Below are 14,359 nucleotides of genomic sequence, written 5' to 3'. Positions count from 1 at the left end.
TGTGTCCACATAGAACCATATTTTACTTTTTTTTCCTTTCATCTTTTTTTTTTTAATTTTTTAATTGGATAAATATTGTAACAATAGAAATTGGTAAATCAATTTAAAAAAATAAAAGTCAATAGAGACATGGATGACAAAATAATCTGTATCTTAATTTGTTTGAATCCAATAGTTTCATTTTTTAAAATTTTAGATTGAATCAAGTTTTTTTTTAAAATCAAAGTCAGGTTGAATGTGTTTTTAAGGTATTTCACCTATCAAGATATATGATTATAACTTATTATTTATTTAATTATATATGTATCATATTAATAAAGTAATTATTTAATATCTTAATTTAATAAATTTACATGACATCCCCATTTGGCTTTCTTTTTTTTCGTTATTTCCTTAGTTTGTTTTAAAAAAATTTTGACCCTCCTTTTAATTAAATGACTTTTGTAAGGAATAAATCAATGAATGTAGGAATGACAAAACAACCCATATACCATGGGTTTCGAATTTCCTCGATCCAATGTGTAAGTTTTTAAAACATTTTGTATCAAATAGAGATTTTTTTCTTTTTCTTTTTAAATCATAGTCAAGTTAAAACTAAATTTAAAGTGTTCCATCTAGCTCTGAGTGTATATGTATATATATATATATATATATAATTATGTTTTAATTATTTATTTTATTTTATGTTTATATATATATTATATTCATAAAATTATTATTTAATACATCAATTTAATAAAAAACACTATACTTAATCGTAATTAAGATATAATTTATCTATCCATCTATTATATAAATTTTATTCATTTTGACTTTTGTTTAACCCACATTAAAGTGTTAACGTGATACTTTATATTTTTTTTCTTTTTTTTTTTCAACTTTTCTGGGTTTTTAAATTTTTTTTCTTTTAATAAAAAGGAAAACAATGTAGATGTTTATTAGGCATCCCAATTTGGTTTTTTTTTTTATATTTCTAATTAGTTAAATTATGCAACAAAATATACAAATAAATAGGTATGTTAAAATAATTTGTATCCGATAGGTTTTGATCTTACCAAATCTAATGAAGGGTAGATTTTATCAAATTGGGGCAAATTAAGTTTTTTTAAAGAGAAACAAAGTTGAGTTGGTGACGGATTGATGGTGTTTTACCATGACCTATCTTATGGTATATATAAAAATATATATTTTAATATCCATAATATAAATTTTGTACTTATTCCTTCACGTGTCATCTTCTTTGACTAGCTTTTTTCTTTTTTCTCTCCATATTTAATAAGTATTTTTTTAATTATGGTGAGATCCATTTGTTATTATTGATTAAAAATATCTTTTATCCTTTTTTTGTTTTTTAAATTGGATAATTTTGTAAAAAAAAATGTCAAATGAAGTATCCACGTGACATCCAGATTTTATTTTTTTAGCCCTTTCTTTTTTTAAAATTTTAAACTTTTTTTAATTAAAAAAATTAACAAAAAGGGCCAGAGTAAGTGTCCATATGTAATTCTATTTTAATTCATTTTTTTGTTTTTTTACTTTTGGCTTTTTTAATTTTTTAATATAAATTTTGCATATCCATTCAAACAATAAATCATCCATCCATCTATCTTTACATTAAAGGTTGCAAAATTTTAAAAGCAACTGAAAGTGCAAATGGCATCTTCATTAGCTTTTCTTTTTTTTTTTTTCCTTTTTTTCTTTTTTTACTTTAAACTATTTCATTTTTTTTGCTTTTTCATTTTTGTATTTTTTAATAGATAAATTTTGTAAGAAAATAATTTTAATAAAGGATTAACATAACACCTTCATTTATTTTTTTTTTTTACTTTTTTATGTATTTTAATTAGATTTTTTTTACAATAAAATGAGCTAATTGATATGGATGACAAAACAATTAATATCAAATTACTTTTGATCCATTCTGAATCAACATGGGTGTTTTTGTAAATAAAAAAAAAATAGTCTTGAGTTGCGTCAGGTTTTTTTTTTTTTTTTGAAAAGCAAAGATGAGCTTGAAGCATAAAGTCTAAAAGCCACTAATTCTTCTGCTCAACCTCTATGAAAGCATATTCCATTTAGGCCTATTCTTCTTTCAACTCTTCATTTTCACGAACCAAATTGGTGTTGTTCATTTTTTTGGCCTGCACTTGTATGCGCAACCTCTTATGTTCTTATCGCAGCTCTTTCAGTTCCTTAAAGGCATCATCTCATTCCCTAACAACTTTTTAAGTTTTGTTGTATTCCTTGAAAACTTTATGGACTTGGATTTCTAATTTTTCAGCTTTGTTTTTCCACTGGTCCTTTTCTTCTTGCAACTTTAAAATTTTTTGCTTCAGTTTCTTTTTCTCTATTTCATGCTCTAACTCATAAAGCTTATTGTTTGACTCTTGGCCCACTGGCAAGTGATGATCCTAAGGCGTGAATGTAATCTCCCGACCTTTCTTATTTTTCTAGATTAGATATCCCTAAGTGACTTTATTAGTGAATGGCCCCGACTTACTCTTTTGGACTCTTTCCAAGCCTTAATCATGCTATCAATCTTCTAGAAAATTTTGGGATCCTCATATGAATAGTCAAATTGGTTGAGCTTGAAGGTCATAGGAGTAAACTGTTCAGCTTCATATTGTCTATTTACTATTAATGGTGCATAACTCGTTGACCGCCATAGACCCAAAAGTGGAACCCTTATCTCATTTTCACATTGATAAAGATAGGTTCCCTGTCCATTTATGGAGCTAACCATTTTATCTGACCAATTGTAAGCCCTTGCAATAGACACGTCCACTCTTTCTGAGTCTTTGTTTTTGGCCAAATACTCTAACAGAACTTCGTAATCGAATTTCGAGTATGGAAATAAAGTTTGGTAAAAGCAATTTTCTTGCACTCAAAGTGGCTTTTCATCCATATATATAATAAGGGCATACAACCTATGAAACATGCTTTGTCATTTTACCTACAAAAATTCAGAGATCTGATGGTTTCTGCTAAGATAACTAATAAAGGATTACACTCTTTTTCAATTTGCTCAAATAAATCCACCATTTCTACCTCAATGTGGCCTAAAACCTTAGGGAAGATGACCAACCCATATATGGCAATAGCAAATACATTCATTCCCTGATCATCATCTGGATGCTTGATAATAAAATTTTGGAGCACCTCTCAATGAATACCCTTGTGATCTCCTTTCTTTCAAATGTATGAGTCTATTACATTTTTTCCTACTCCTAACATCTGACCCAGCTTCCTACGACTTCCTGATTTGTATTTCTTTATGTATATTTTGCCTAGATATAATAGATACAAGCCTACTAGAGTTAAGTACTCTTCTATTATTGGTACTAGATCAACCTTATTAAAGATGAAACATCGGTAGAAAGGATCCCAAAATTATACCATTGCCTTAATAAGTGAATAGTCAACCTCCACTAATAAGAGATATGTAACATGTCCAAACTTTTCACAAAAAGCCTTCTTCCTTGAGAGGGTCATGCCATTTCATATGTCTGATAGACCTTTCAAATCATTATGTTTGAAGAGTAGGTGGACTTCTCTTGGTAGGGTAGAGACATAACCCTGAGCTAAGTAATCTCTTTCTTTTCAGTGCTTCTTTTTTGATTCTATCTTCACCTCTATGAGGGAGTCACATTGGAACAGTATAGATGAGGCACAAACCGACGTTCTGTGGAATCCATGAGGATTTTTGTTGAAATAGCTTTAGGCCAAAAATACTATGCAATCTTAAACATGTTCATGAATGTGTACAAAAAAAAATAAAAAAAGATAAAGAAATTAGTTAGTCACTTCAATGAACATAGGGAAAGCATCACGTAACAGTTAAGATAATAACATGACCTCAAATTTTGGATTATCTACAAAGGGTGGGAAAATAAGGCTTTATCTATGGTTGGGCTTCTAAAGTTAACTATATGTGATTTGGGTTATTTCTAAAAGGTTCCTAAATGGTTCCTTATATCATGATCCATTACAGATTAGTATGGCACCCCAATCATCACCTATCATAGGCTTCATACGGAAAGGGTTCAATCTGAGTGAGAGTGTTTCATAGGCCCATGCGAAGACATGAAATCTCACGAGGGCATAGATACTTCACTCCCTCTTAAAGGTAGAGCTCGGGTGGAGGGCTTATGTTATGCACATGTAAATAAATGACAAATATAATAAGCAAATATTTAAAATATAAGTAATGAATAATAGGGCAGACAAATAAACAATTACGTAATAAATAATAAAGCAGATATAAGTAATAAAAAAGGATAATTTCAAATTTGTTAAACAAGGCCTGGATAATAAAAAATTTTTTACTGGCTTGACTCTTTAATTTGTCCTCAGCGGAGTCATCAAACTGTCATAATATATAGATCTGTAGACCTATCGCTAAACTTGGATGAAATGAGTCACCACCAATCTTTTTTGGTTATGTGTGATTGGCCACCAGATTGAAGCTAATCTGCAAAACAGAGGTTAGGTTTAGAAGTTGGTTCCGCATGAAAAAGGTTGTTATACCCTCACAACGCCCATCCAAAGAATAGTAACAGTTTGATTTCAAATTATTCAAGCCTTGATAATTTTTATAGTTTATCAAATAAGTTAACATTGAATTATTAATTTTATTACATAAAGAAAATAGTAAAACCTCAAAATCTTTTTTTATATTTTTTATTATTTTGACAACATTATTTACAAAGGTTTTTTATTTTATTATTTTATTTTTTTTGAAAAAAAAAGATATTTTTTATTTTTTTAGGAATAATAATCTCATAAATATTTTTTTTTACTTTTTTTAAAAATAAAACCAAAAAATAACAAAAATATGTTAAAAATAAAATAAAAAAATAAAAATAAAATGGAAAAAAAACCTACGATCGGGTCAGGTTGGAGTACGGGTCAACATGCGGGTCGTCGAGTCTATGCGCGGATCCTAGCTTACCCAAAACAGTGTTATTCTGGAGCAATATAAAAGGTACCATTCTGCATTTTTTCTCAAAAATCGTAAAGCTTTTCTCTCTCTAGCCAAAAACCTCTGCTTTTCTCTAAAAAGTTCCACCAAAAACTTTAACCGGGATCGAAAAATCCATCGATTTTTGAAAAAGTTACCAAAAAATTCAATAGAAAACTGGAAAGCCACCAGTTTCTAGGAAGTTGATTGGAATGTGATCGAAAAATTCAATTAGTCGCTGAAAACTTCATCAAAAAATTCATACTTCATTGAAAAATTCAACCAAACCTAAAATTTTTTTTAAAAAATCCAAAAAAATCTAGAAAACCTTCCAGTCAGTTCTAAATCCTCCTCGAACCTTCTACAACCTCAAATTCACCTTTAGAAACCCACAATTATGCCTAGAACCACAAATTAAACCTTAAAATCCTAAGATCAAATTTTAGAACCCTTTCTGCCAAAAATTTCTCAGACCTTCTTTCAATAATTTTTTTCTGTATTCTTGTGTCCTTATTTGTTAGAATCAATCCAATTTATAGGCAACTTTTATGAGTAATTTTAGGAATCGAATAGAATCAACCCCAAGCTTGAATCTTGGGATTGCATTTTGTTCAGCATGATTTATGGTCAAAACTTTCTGCAATCTCCTATTATATGATTTTGCATTGAAGGTTTGACCCAACAAGATTCTGATTCCAATTTTATTTCTACTTACATGTGAATTAGAACAGAAAAGAAAAGAAGGAAAGAAAAGATAAAAAAATGAAAAAAAAATAATAGTAATAATAATAATGATACAATACTATACTATAATATATACAAAAAAGAAAAAAAAAGTAAAATATAAATAAAAAATGTAAAAAAAATCAGCCCAATCAAACTCAGACACATACAGGCCTAATCGGGCTCGTATTTCAAATGTAATTTGGTCCACCCTAAAATGGGCCTAGACACAGATGGGCTTGAACGGGTTTAGACATAAATGGGCCCGAACACAAATGGGCCCAAACGGGTGTGGACATAAATAGGTGTCTACATTCATTATTTTTTATTATTTTTTTATTTTATTTTTATTTTTTATTTTTTTTCTTTTTTCTTTTGGAAATAAAAATGACAAAAATAACCCTTTTTTTAAATAAAACCAAAAAATAAGAAAATAGGTTAAAAATAAAATAAAAAATAGAAAAAGAAAAACCTGCGATCGGGTTAGGTCAAGGCGCGAGTCAACATACGGGTCACCAGGTCTACGTGCGGGTCTTAGCTTATTCGAAATGACGTGTCTAGCTATCGTATAAAAGCTAAGCTTCAGTGTTTTTCTTCAGAAGCCTTTTGTTTCTTCTCTCTCTACCCTAACTTTTTTTCCCTTTTCTCTAAAGCTATACACCGAAAACTTCAATATGAGACTGAAATTCCATCGGTTTTTGAAAAAGTTATCAAAAAATTCAATCAAAACCTACTAGTTTTTGGAAATCTGGCCAGATTCTAGAAATATTATTAGAATCTCACCAGAAACTTTAAACGGTCACAAAAAAATTCATAAAAAAAGTTATGTTTTTCCCTAAAACCCAAAAAACCCATATTTTTTAAAATTTTTCTCAAATTTATCCAAATTTCACCCAAATTACTCCCAAAACCTCCCAGAATCATTTTTAGCCCTAATCTTAACCCATAAACCTAAAATCGATCCTACAATTCCTGATTGAACTCTAGAACCCAAAATTGAACTGTCAAAACCCTTTCTGCTTAGTATTTCTCAAAAAATTTTCACAGTTTTCTCTCCAGATTTTTTGTGTCTTTGTGTGTTCTTTCTGTAAAAATTAGTCCAATTTATGGGCAGCCTTAACAATGATTTTAGAAAACGGACATAATCAATCCCAAGCTTGAATCATGGGATTACATTCTGTCCAGCATGATTTTTGGTCCAAAATATCAGTAATTTGATCCTGTGTTTAACCTAAGAATTTTGATCCTAATTTCGTTATGCATGTGTGGATTGAAACAGAAAAGAAAAGTAACAAAGAAGGAAAAAAGAATAGAAAAAGAATAATAATAATAATAATAATAATAATAATAATAAGCTATCAATTTAGGCATGGACCCAAATAGGCCAACTGGGCTTAAACATTAATGGGCCCAATCGAGCTTGGACCTCAATGGGCCCGGATACAAATGAATGTCTACAGCTGTCCCTCTTTGCATATCTTTGTTAGACAAATATGATGCAAAGACCTAGATACCCACTATGTTTGAGTCAAATTAAAGAGTAAAATCAACCGGAAGTGAACCTCGAGTCGAAAGTAAAATGATCTAACCTGAGCCAATGTTGAATGACTAAGACGATAACGTGAGTTAAAATATAATCTAATCGGAGCTGAGGTCAAATAAATGACTGGGATGATGTCGCGAGCCTAAAGGTGACTAAGATCGAGTTGAGATCGTAAATAAATGACTGAACTAATATCACGAGTTTGAAGATGATTTGACCTAAGTCAAGATCAAATGATTGGGACAATACTGTGAGTCAAAATATAATGACCAGGATCGAGTTGAGGTAAAAAATAAATGATCGAACTGATGCTGTGAGTCTAATGATGATCTGACCTGAGTCAAGATCAAATGATTGAGACGATGCTGTGGGTTAAAATAAAGTGACCAGGACTAAGTCGAGGTTGAAAATGAATGACCAAACGATGCCACAAGTCGTAATAAAATGACTAAGATCGAGTCGAGTTCAAAAATGAATGATCGAATTAATGTCACGAGTCTGATGATGATCTAACTTGAATCAAGATCAAATGACTGGGACGATGCCATGAGTCAAAATAAAATAACCAAGACCAAGTCGAGATCGAAAATAAATAATCGAGATAGAACCATAGATCATAAAAAATGATCTGGACTGAGCCAAGATCAGATGAGTGAAAAATGCAAGTACATGTCTTATACAAATGAAACATCAATTGTGGTACTAAGGCTTCTGCATTCTCATTTCTTTAAACCATATTTCATTTGAATATTTATCTTCACTACACATTTTAGCGAAAAAATCATCCTTCATTAAATTGGAAGTGCATCTTTGGCAAAGAAACCACCAGTTTGAATGTTTGTCCCAAGAAAAGCCATGGAAGTTAAGTTTTTTTTTTTTTTTTGAGGCATTCATCATATGCCTTTATCTCCTTTAACTCTTCAAAGCAACATACAACTTATTATGACTTTGTTCAGATATTAATCACTATTTTAGTTTCAAAGTGTGGAATGTAAATTACGCATTTCTTCCACTCCTAAATAGGCATAAAGAGAAAGGACAAATAGTTGGCCATGTATAGACTAGGAGAGAATAATAAGACAACTTTCATTTATTCGAATAAGCAATAAATTATAAAAGAGGATATTCAGGAACAACTATTCGGGGTAGCAATGTCCCAAGACAAATGATTAGATAATCATGACAACAAATCTTGGATCTCTTTCGAAAACTCAGTCAAAACTTAATGCCCTAACACTTCAAAGCTGTCCCAATATGCCTTCCCAAGTGATGCCAATTCGAGCTGCCTTTTAGAGTTTCAATCTAAATCTTTTTTTTTATCCAAGTCGCCCTTTCGAGTTTTCAACTTGAACCTTTTTTTTTGTTTTTATTTTTTTTCTAAGTTCAAACCTCCATTTTGGGTTTTCGATTTAAACTCTTTTTTTTTAGAATCAAGCAAAGTACTTATTTATTGCGTTAGAATTGACAGGATCAAAAAGTTCATCTTCATCCATTTTTGACAAGATTAAAGCTCCTCTAAAAAAAGCTCTTTTTAGCACATAAGACCATTTTCAATTCGTGGTCCATTTTCTTTTAGCATCATGCTGACTTGAAAGAATTCTTTTTAACACCAACCCTCCTTCTCGAAACTAATGATGTCTAACTTTTTTATCATGAGCTCTTATCATTATTTTTTGGTAAAATTGGCCATGGCACAGTGCCGTCAACCTTTTTTTCTCAATAAAGTTCAATTGGTCATAGTGCTCCTGAATCCATTTAGCTTCTTCTAATCCCACTTCTCTTAAGAACCTTAGCGATGGGATTTTTACTTCTACTAACAATACAGCTTCCATCCCATAAATAAATAAAAAAAAGAGTTACCTTGATAGAGGTGCGAACAGAAGTTTGATATGCATGTAAAGCAAAAGGTAATTTCTCATACCAGTCTTTGTATGTTTTAGTCATCTTTTCTAAAATTTTTTTGATATTTTTATTTACAACTTCTACCAACCCGTTCATTTTTGGGCAGTATGAAGCTGAATTATGGTGTTTGATTTTGAACTGAACACATACTTCTTATATCATCTTGCTATTCAAATTCTTTACATTATCTGAAATAATTTTTTTTGGGAGCCCATATCTATAAATTATTTCACTTTTGATGAATTTGTAGACCCTGGATCTAGTCACGATTGTGAAAGTGGCAGCTTCAACCCATTTAGTAAAGTAATCAATCATCACAAAAAATAAATCTATTTTCATTTGAGGCCTTTGGTGTGATAGGCCTAATGACATTCATCTCTACATAGAAAACGACCAAGGTGGTGCTATGACATGTACAGCACTGGGCGAAGCATGAATTTTGTCAGCATAAATCTGACATTTATGGTATTTTCGAGCATAGTCGATGTAATCTTTTTTCCATTATCAACCAGTAATATCCAGCTCGCATAACCTATCTTGCCTTTATATGCCCATTTGCATGTGCTCTACATATGCCATTGTGAACTTTTTCAATAATCTTTTTAGCTTCAAAAGTGCCTATACAGCGTAATAACACTTGGTCCTTACCTCATTTGTATAAACTTCTCCGTCTAAAAAAAATCTCATAGCCAACCTTCTCAGGATTCTTTTATCATTTTTTATTGCTTGATCTGGATACTATTGATTATTTAAATATCATATAATATCATAATACCAGGGATTGCTATCCTTCTCCTTTTCCAAATTGGCATAATTTTTGTAGTATCACCGATCTGTACCATTAAAGCCAAGGTGGCCAAGACATTTGCAATTTGATTTTTTTCACGAGGTAAGTGTTCAAACTATATTGTTTTGAATTGTTTACACAGTTCTAAGATATATTTGTGATAAGGAATAAGCTTTGAATCCCTTGTTTCCCATTCACCTTTTAGTTGATAAATGATTAGAGCTGAATCCCCAAATACCTTTAATTTTTTAATTTTTCTATCCAAAGTAGCATGCAATCTCATGACACAAGCTTCATACTCAGCTACATTATTGGTGTAGTTGAAATTTAATCTTGTCGTAACAGGGTAATAATGTTCTGTTAGAGATATTAAAACTGCTTCAATCATGTGTCCCATGGCATTAGCGACCCCATCAAAATACATCCTCCATATCTCTTCATCATCCTTATTTTCTTCTAATTCTGAGATGGCCATTTGTTTCTCATATGGAAAATCAAGCTTCATGGGCTCATAATCGTCAACGATCTTGTCTGCCAAGAATTCAGTAATGACACTTCCTTTGATTACTTTTTGGATCATATAAATTATGTCATATTCAAAGAGCATCACCTGCCATCTTATGATCTTTCCTGATAGTAATGGTTTCTCGAAGATGTATTTGATGGGATCTAGTTTAGCTATGAACCAAGTTGTGTGGTAAAGCATGTTTTGCTTAAGTCTTTTAGCTGTCTAAGTCAAAGCATAATGCATTTTCTCTAGTGACGAATACTTGGACTTATATCCATAAATTTCTCGCTCAGGTAATAAATAGCTATTTCTTTCTTATCGGATTCATCTTGTTGGCCTAGTATTCATCTTATTAAGCCTTCATGTACCATTATGTATAAAATCAATGGTTTTCTCAAAATAAAAGATGCTAATATTGGAATATTTGATAAGTACTGCTTGATCTATTGAAAGCTTTTTAACATTATTCATTCCACTCCCCAGGGTTATTCTTCTAAAAGAGTTTAAAAATGGGATCACATTTAAGAGTGAGTTGAAAAATGAATCGAGAAATATAATTCAATCTGCTTAAAAAACCTCTAACCTCCTTTTGTGTGCTTAGAGGAGATAAATTTTAGATGGCTTAAATTTGGTCTGGGTCCACTTCTATTCCTCTTTCACTGATAATAAATCTTAACAGCTTTTCTGACTAGGCTCTGAATGTACATTTATTCAATTTGAGCTGAAACTTTCTCAATCTCTTAAATAATTTTTTGAGGTTGATTGCATGATCTTTTCTCTTTCTGGATTTCATAATCATGTCGTCCACATACACCTCAATCTCCTTATGCATCATATCATGAAAAAGTGTTACCAAGGCCCTCTAATAGGTTGCCTTGATAATTTTTAGTTCAAAGGGCATGACCTTGTAACAAAAAGTTCCTCACATGGTGATAAAAGTGATATTTTCCATGTCATTTGAAGCCGCTTTTATTTGATTATAGCTAGAGAATCCATCCATGAAAGAGAATACCAAATGTCGGGCTGTATTATCCACCAAATTATCAATGTGAGGTAAGAGAAAATTATTTTTAGGGCTAGCTCTGTTCAGATCTCTATAATTTACACATATCTATACCGTTTCATCTATTTTAGGGATAGGTACTATATTTGCCACTCATTCAGAATTTTTGACCACTTGCAAAAAGCATGCATCAAATTACTTTTTAACTTTCTCTTTAATTTTCAATAGCATCTCTAGTTTCATTCTTTTTAGCTTTTGCTGCACTGATTTACATTCTGGTTTTATTGGTAGCCTATGTTCCACTATTTCGATACTTAGTCCAAGCATATCTTGGTAAAACCAGGCAAATACATTCACAGACTCTCGGAGCAAATCCTCTAGCCGTCGGCAGTTAACAACTGAGAGTGAAGTACCAATCTTGACTTTTTTCTTATTTATAATATCACTCAAATTGATCAGTTCAATAACTTTTTGATGAGGCTCAATAGATTTATCTTCCTGTTCAGTTAGCCTCATTAAATTTGGAGACAAAATGTAATCCTTAGGATTTTTTTTAGTATCAAGTTCATCGGTATTAATTGAATTTTCAAAGCTAAACCCTGGATCATTGTCATGATTACCTTCATATTCATTTGGGGACCTAAAATTAATACAATAAGAAGTATTGGCAAGAAATTTTGATGGGGTGATGAATGGAATGGAAGAAATGAACAAAATGTATGCTCTAACTTTTATTGAAATAATGAAACATAAAAGGCCCAAACATAAGAGTTTATCCTAATGCTTTTGGGCATAAGTAATTAAGAGGTGTGATTACATTAAAGGAAAATCAGAAATAATAAGCATTTGGATGACCCTTCAATTCTGTAATTAATATTCTGGCGGGTATGGGTAAACCCAAGCTTTCTCATCTTGACTTTTATCAATCACCATATGAATAGATAGCTTAGCAAAAGTTTCTTCCCATGTTAGTTCTTTTTTTGTGTCCTCTTTAGCTCTTTGGTGCATATATCCTTCATGAATGAAGGTTTCATTTAAATAGAGAAAGACCATGGATTCTTTTTTTGCCTTTTTGTTGTTGTTCTACATTTTTTTTGTTTCAAAACCTAATCTAAATCTGTAACTATAATCTTCTATCTTAGGAATCTCTCTTATCCCCTATAAGCTTTTGCTCAGGCCAAACTAGATACTCTAACCCTTGCTAACCATCTGATTGATCATAATTTGATTGAATTTGAGCCCTTCACCTACTACATTAATAGGTTCAAGGGATCTATACGAACACTCCAATGGTTCTTTTACTACTTCTATATATGGGGCATTGATGGGTTGGGTCACCAGCAAATCTTTCTCCTTGACCATAATCACCAATTGCCTTTTTACATTGAATTTGATTTTTTAGTGCAATGAGAAAGAGACAACCCCTGCCTTATGGATCCATGTTTTCCCAATAAGTAGCTATATGATGGGGATATATCCATGACCTAGAATTTTATATTAAAGACACATAGTCCAATTTGGACGAGCAACTCAACATTTTCTAAGACTTTTTGCCTAATCCCATCAAATGCTCAAACCATCATTTGACTATCTTAAATATAGGACATATCAAAGGGTAGCTTAGCTAGAGTGGACACCGATATAGCATTAATAACAGATCTATTATTAATAAGGACCTTAGCTACTATATGGCTTTTACACTTGATAGTGATGTGCAATGCCTTAGTGTTCCTTTTACCTTCAGGTGAAATCTCATCATCGCTAAATAAGATGTGATGTGGCACCATTAGATTCTCTGTCAAGTGATTCATATACTCCATTGATACATTATGAGCTACATAAGCCTGATTCAATACCTTCAACAAAGCATTATGATGTGGTTCAAAGTTTAGGAAAAGTGATAATAAAGAAATTTTCGCTGGCATCTTATTCAATTACTCTACCACAGAATACTTACTGTGCTTGACTAGCTTCAAAAACTCACAGGCCTCTTTTTCAGGCATAGACTTTAGAGTATCCTTATCTGAAATCACTAATTCAATTTGCTTCTCTTTTAATTTTCTTACTTTTTTCTAAGTCTCTAGAGTATAACATCTTTCACTTCTAGTTATGCCCTCTACTCATGTTATATTGGCAGTTTTAGCTTTTGGCCTTTGATGCCCTAAGTCATCACCTCACATTTATATCTTTAGAGCACTGTTTTATTATCTTTATAAGAAAATGGGTGGAAGACTCTGAAAGCTACTGGTTTGGGAACAAACTTGCTCCCAGTTGATTGTGGCTTCTTCTTATAATGTATAGTGATAGGTTTCGACACCTACCTATCTCACATAGCCACCTCAATATTTTTTAAGGCTCTTGATTCTTCATATAACTTTATCTAGTATGAGTCTATTAATTTTTGCACCTCCTATTGAAATTGTCGACAATTTTTAATAAAATGCCCTATAGCTCCACTGTGATACTTACACCTTTGATTGGGGATGCATCATCCTATGTAAGTGTATGAAGTCACTGGTTGTATTAGCCCAGCTTCATATAAGGCATCATAGAGCTAGTTAAATGGCATTTTGATCTCTTCTACCCTTCATTTTACATGCCTTTTGTTTTTGTCAAGGGCATTGACTGTATGACTGGACAAGGGATTCCCACTAGCATTAGATGTTGAGCTTCCACTGGTATCAAAACTTATCAACCCCTCTTTAATCAAATGCTGCACTTTTTGTTTTTCGCCATAATGGTAATCACAATGGGTGATGGCGTCATACCATTTAGGATAAAAAAGTTCGAGCTGTTTGGCAGAGACAGAAGTAATTAGATAGTTCTTGTAGAGTTCTTGATATAACTCTGTGTAGCTTATGGGTATAGGATCAAAAATGGATCTTTCCCTGGTTCATATTTTCATGGTATTACTTGTAGTATTGACTGGTTGG

Source organism: Durio zibethinus, chromosome 13, assembly GCF_047325235.1.
Source record: "Durio zibethinus cultivar Kanyao isolate XHJ-2024 chromosome 13, ASM4732523v1, whole genome shotgun sequence".
Taxonomy (NCBI): Eukaryota; Viridiplantae; Streptophyta; class Magnoliopsida; order Malvales; family Malvaceae; genus Durio; species Durio zibethinus.
This window is presented reverse-complemented; position numbering follows the sequence as displayed.